Source organism: Lepidothrix coronata, unplaced genomic scaffold (assembly GCF_001604755.1).
Source record: "Lepidothrix coronata isolate B3197 unplaced genomic scaffold, Lepidothrix_coronata-1.0 Scaffold102, whole genome shotgun sequence".
Classification (NCBI taxonomy): domain Eukaryota; kingdom Metazoa; phylum Chordata; class Aves; order Passeriformes; family Pipridae; genus Lepidothrix; species Lepidothrix coronata.
The window spans coordinates 3328263-3334768 of record NW_016690282.1 but is presented as its reverse complement, the minus strand read 5'-3'; positions in this window follow the sequence as shown (position 1 = coordinate 3334768).

Here is a 6506-nt window from a genome sequence, read left to right as displayed (position 1 = left end):
CATTAGTTTAACACCTAATTCCGTTAGTTACAGTTACACTGAGGGATGTGGAGGGAGTTTTCCCAGATAGGGCACTGCCGTCCTCCCTTCCCTCTGTCGCCTTGGCCGTGCACGTTTGAGTTTAATATCTTTGTTGTTCATGGGCCACCTCGTGGATCAGAGGCTGATGAGGATGCCAGTGCAAGACAGTAGCCCCCACACACATCCAACAGGCACGACCGCAACTATGCCACCAACAAAGTGCTCATTGCTGCTGTCGGCTCCACCGTCACCTGGCAGGGAAAGCTTAAAGGGCTCTTTTACAGGGCTCAGCTGATCATACCGAAATCCCTTTCACTTAGCTCTGTCCTGCTGCTGCTGCTGAAGTCAGTAGCACAAGTGCTTTGCCTTCAGTCTTGCTGGAGTTATGTCCTGCTTGGTCAAAAAAAGGCGTAGGCTGTGATGGTGCATAAGAGGCAAGTGGAGAGGCAGGAGCTACTGCTCCTTTCATTGTTGTTGTATTATTGCTCATCATTTATCATAACTGCTGTTTCACTGTTAATTGCTGTTCATCTGAGGAATGCGCATGGAGCACATTTCCTATTTGAAACAGAGAGGGAGGGAGCATCTCAAAAAACCCCTGAGGATTTTTGAGATCACAAACCTCAGAAAGATAACAAAATTAGCACACATAATTCCCCTTGATTTTCTTTATGCCTGCAGACAAGGTTAGCAGCAATCCTTGTTTCCGAGAGCCTGCTTTGTCTCCTCTACCAAGGAACCTGGAATGGTATGTATTAGGTCTGATTTATTATTGTATATCTTGTTTTTCTTATGGAGAAGGTGGTGAAATTAGAAACGATTTACATGAAAACATCATAAATTACAAAGACTGGATACTGAGGGAAATTAATAAAAAACAACTTCTTTTTCTTCATCGTTAACTAGAAGTGTGACCTGAAGACTGTCCCTAACTGACTCCTTTTTAATACATCTCCCCTGTAACTTGAGCTAGGTGGATGGCTTAGGCAGCTCCCTTGTGAGGTGAACAGTGAAGCCCAAGCTCGGTGAAACTGCGCAGTGTGGTGTCTGAGTATGGTCTGTAATACAGAGTTGGTGGCTGAGCCACACTGTCTGTCCTCAGACGAGTTCCTCTTGCGTTATGGTAACTCAAGCAATTCTGACCTTTTCCTAGATGCCAGCTCTCATCTATTCCTGGAATTAAATTCTAGACTAGTAGCATACACTTCAATATAAAAACATCTATTTGATCTCCAGTTTTTTTTCATTCTCATAAAGACATGTGAATTTCTCTAATTTCTGTTGATTTTTCCCATGCACCCCCTGCTTCTCCCACACGTTCTGACTTGTGACAGAGGCACTTCTGTGATGAAAGAAAGTAGGACCTCTTCATGGGAAAAGGCAGGCATGATCTGGATGCTTCAGAGGATCATCTTGTAAGTAGCTTGTCTTTATTGTCTCACAGTATGAACATGAGTCCCTGTCCTTGTTAATCTGGTTGATTCAAGAGTTAGGAATGGGGTGCAATGATATCGATGGGTTATCCCTAGGGCTGAAGAATGAGACTACCCATTACTTATATTTGAAAATCTCAGTTACTTATGTTCTTAGCAAAAGCTCCTAATTTTCTCAGCTATTTCTGTATACTCAGCATAAAAGGATTGCATAATGGGCCCAGTGACTCCCACAACTATTGTTTACATCTGTCAGCTAATCCTTTCTGTGAGTCAGGCGTGCCTACTGGGTTGGGCACTTGATTTGGATTAGAAACTCTTTATTATGATGATGCATATTGCTGAGCTGCCTGGAGGCCTCAGAAGGATTATGGCCACATTGTGCTAGGCAGCATGCAAACCTATAGCTCGTAGCCTACTGTTAGAGCACCTTCACTCTAGTTCTGGATTTGACCCTATTTCTCCTCATGGCCCTTGGGGTAAGATATCTAATCCTGTTCTGTTTCCATATCTTTTCAGGGGAGATGATAATTCATTTCCTACTATCAGTCAATGCCTGTAACCACCTGCTTTTGGAGGAGAATGCCAGGATGATGTCACCCAGAGGCCACAGGGAAATACTGCAGCGCAAGTGGGAAATAGCATTTCCCCTGTTCAAGTGCTTCAGTGAAATGGGTTTTGCAATGGGAATTTGTGCCTTTTCCAGCAGTGCTGCTGCACCTAGAGAATATGCAAGATGAAAACCACAGCAAGTCTTGAGTTGCACCAAGGCTGTTAGCAGCTGTGGAGCTGCTCGCTGAGCCGGGGCACAGTAAGTGCTGTTACAGTCTCCCTTCTCCCCTCGCTGGGCTCCACGTGGCCCTTGTTGGATAGCAGGCAGATTCTCCTCCTCCCTATCCTTTCAGGGTCTAGGTGTTCCCACTGCTGCTGTGCCAGGTGTCAGAACACCCTGTCTGTACTCCATCTCTGCACTGCCATGGCCACACATCTGTGTCTGCAGTTAAGCCTGAGCCTTGCTTATGCCTGCCATTCAATCACTGGCGGCTACAGCCCTACGATATCGCTCAAGTGTGAACCTTGAGAGGGATCAGCTGTCTTTCCTTATAGTTTCAGGTTGGGGCGAACTGGACTGGATTTTTATCACCCCATAGAAGTGGTGCTACTTCTTGTCTGTCCTGGGTGCTTTGCTGAGGTGGCCATACAAATAGCTTGGGACAATGGAGCTGAGTCACGTACAGATGAGCCCTTTGAGGGTTGCCTGCTACCCCATTTCCCTTGCTGGGAATAGTGCTGGTCAGTGGGGCTACACTGCAAGATGCTCCTAAAGAGGAACAAAGATGTTTGAGGCATTTTTCAAAGACAACAGTATTCCTCAAATAGAGGAGCAAGTCTGGTGCTTGCTGAGGAACTCTTGAACAGCTTCAGCTTCGTTTCCCTCTTTTCTAAGCCTGGATCCTTTCTCTACAAGTAAATAACAATGTGCTGGCATTGTCAGAGCCATCACAGGCTGGAGCTGGCACTCACTGGGTTATGTGGTGTTGTGAACTTTTTTATCTCATGGGAAATTTGAGACTTTAACACTTATTATTATGTACCTCCTTATGTGAAACTGCCCGGTCTGAATCACTTTTGATAAACTATCAGTAGGAGTCTCAACTATAGTTAAGCTCTAATCAGTTTAATTAAAGTAGATCACTGGATAGAGAACCTCTGTGAAATGCTCCCATAGAGTAGAAAGCTACATTGTGAGTGCTCCCCTGAGTAATCACCAGAGGCTGCTATCAGCAATGTAATCAGAAATGACTGAAAAGCTTAACCTGAAAGTCAGACATCAACACGTGGCAAAGAACAGATGAGACAAGAGTTACCGAGGACTAATCGCATCCACTGTATTGTGAGAGTAACTGAAAAGTAAATAGAGAAGGCACTGTAAGGTGGTCCTAGGCACAGGTCTGTAGGAAACTGGGCTTCACTAGGTTTTTTCTGTACAAATATGGTTAAGGTTTTTAGATATTAGTTCTATGCTATTATAGGCACAAGGTCAGTCAGTTAGTAAAAACTTTGTTAACCAAAGCAAAATTATATTTGAAGACTTTCTGTAACTATTCCATTCTACTTCTGTCCTGCAGTAGCTTTTGAGGATGCAGTACCACATGAATGAGGGTGGATATGAGAAACCGGAAAGAGACAGCGGGGAGAAGAAACGAGTTAGGGTCAGCATGGAGTTTACTTCTTGCTTCTCTTACACTGGTGTTTTAATGGTGCTGGTCACAGTGGTATGGACTATACTAGGTCACCTTTGGGGACCCAAACACATTTGATAGATTGATTTTCTATCTTCTATAGTTTTCATTTTGTCTTCACAAATTAGTGTTTATAGAAACTAACCAGAGATTAGATTAGTGCATTGCTCCCATGGGATGCAGACTTCAGGGTTTAGGCAATGCTCTGTGGCTAACAAGAGCCAACAAGTTGTACCTGATTCGTTCCCGTGGGAGAAACATGTCCTTGACCGATGACGACAGAAGCCAGCCAAGCATCCTCACAGGAGATGACAAGTGTCGACACAAGCGCAGGCATCTCCCATTGTGTTTAACCAAGCAGAACTTGCAGTGGAAAAGCCTCAACTGAGGGGATCAATCTTAACATTTCTCCTAGTGGTCATATCAGGCTGCCAATGAGATTAGAAGGATGACACTTAATGTAGCCTTTTGGTAGGAGAGCAAGACTTATATTCTTAGCATAAGCTTCTCAGGAAAAGCTTCTTTTATTTAGCATTTATCACTTTGATAGTGATGTTTTATTACATTGATAGCCATCCCAAAAAAATGTTTTAATGTCCTTACCTGTTTCATACATAGACATATTCCCAGAACAAGACTGGAGACAAACTGAATTATACCTACTTAGTTACGCTGACATAAACTTTGTGCAGCTTCCTTTTTGACCAACAAAACAGGACCTATTTTGCTTTCTGAAATGCTGTGTTTCTTTCTTCTGGAAGCATATGGTGACCACAGATCTGTGGACTTTACTCAGGAGAAGCTCTCAGTAAGCCTAGCAGGATCTCTGGCTGGACCAAGAAATTCCAAATTTGATCATGTAGGGTAAAACACACTGCATTTCCTCAAACACGTGTTTGGTCCACTCCCTTCCCTCCTGGATGAGCCAAGCCAGACACATTCCTTCTAGGTGAAATAGCCTTTTGTAAACTTTGGGGTTTTGCCCCACAAGATTCTCAGGTATACAACTGGATAATGCAGTGTAAGCACCCTAACGGTGCCTGTAACGTGCACTATGCAGAAGAGTCTCAGGGTGTTGTACAATGAAATTCTACAATAATCTTAGTAACGAAGAGCAATTAAGAGCAGCAGTTAACCTATATTTTTCTACCCTACTTTAGGTGTCAACTTACACCCAGGATTGCAAATACTAGTTGGAAGTGCATCACACTGTCCAGAGGCATAATTACAAAAAGCTGTAGTTGTCTTTATCACAAAGTTTTAATTAGCAGGACACATTAAATAACCAGCTGATACAGATCTTAATGAATCATTTATAGGCCTACATCTAAGATAATTATATGTAGCTGGTCACACATAATCACTCACATACTTCTGGGCTCATGTGAAATGGAATATGCATTGTCCTCATGTGAGGTAAAGGTGAAAGGGACAAAGACAAAACTGGGGCAACAGCCTACTTTAACCAAACAGCTTGTGCCTGGACCATTGCTGACAAGACTGGGAAGGAAATACACATTCTTAGCTTCAAAAGAAATCCACCTTGAAGAAAGGCAGGAGCTCTGAGTTCTTGAATTGTTGACTGGTTTTGGTTTTGTGTTTTTAAATCAAGGTGGTTGTCCCAGCTGGGCCCTTTATGTGGTGCTGCTCAGGAATGAGAAGAGGACAGATCCACACTGTGTCGAGGACATGGTTTCTAGGGCAAGCTGGGACTGGTGTCTGCAAGCCATGTCATGCTGTGGCTCCCTGGCAGCCTAACCTGCCCTAGATGTGTTCCTTTTTTCTCCAGCTGCACTGCCTGCCCTGGAGCATGGAGAAGCTCCTCCAGACCAATCACCAGTCCTCCAGACCTGACCCCAGCAGCCAGGTCTCTGGTTTTACCAGCTTTCTTGCTGCTTAGCATGTCTAGATGAAAAAGTGGGAAACATGCCTAAACATCCAATTCCTCCAGGACTAATTTTTGCTCTGAGATTTTCATGGCGTTTGTTTGTGACTGCTCCTTGATAACAAAAAAGGAGTATATGTTGCCTATGTGGCCAAGTGAAGGAGGCATGGGAGCAGCTGGCTGTGAATTTGTCACTGCTGATTTCTGTAGAGCTTGGTAAGCTTATGCACATAGCATGGTTAAAGACACATAAACAAAGAAAATATTGGCGTAAGAGGTGTAACACACCCCTCTTCCTCCCTTTTACCTAGAAGATGCAGCCGGTCATAGGCAGGTTGCTCTCCTTAATCAGACCCAGTGGCAGGATAGTTAACTGATGGAGCATTGCTCATGAAACTTGTTATTAGGGGAAGTTTGCCAGGCTCTGGGATGCATATATGGGGCATGGTGCCAGTCCTGTATACTTCAGCAGGTTTATCCCTCTCATCTGCTGTGCTGAGCTCTCTCGTGTACTTGCTTCTCCTCTCCCTGCCCCGTGGGCTGCCTTGGTATCCATCTCAAGTCCTTGAACAACTTCGAGATGTTGGTTTCTTCTCTTGTTTTTTATCAAATAGTACTTCAGTGGCAGATTGTATGTAATACATTATACTCAAAGCCACTCCTGAAAAAAACCCCAAACTTCCTGCACTAAGTAGACATATTTGTCCATGGTCCTTCTTGCCATGTCTGACTTGACTTACTCTGCTTAGTTGAAGCTCCAGTTGAAGCAAAGCCTGTGTTTGTCTGATTGCAAGGCAAAACCTAGCAATAAACAAACCATTGCAAATGTATATTTGAAAAGATTAGAAGAAAAGTATTACCAGCCCATGCAATATTGTAATCCAAAGTACTTTAAAAGCAGCATTGACTAATTTTCTCAGTTAT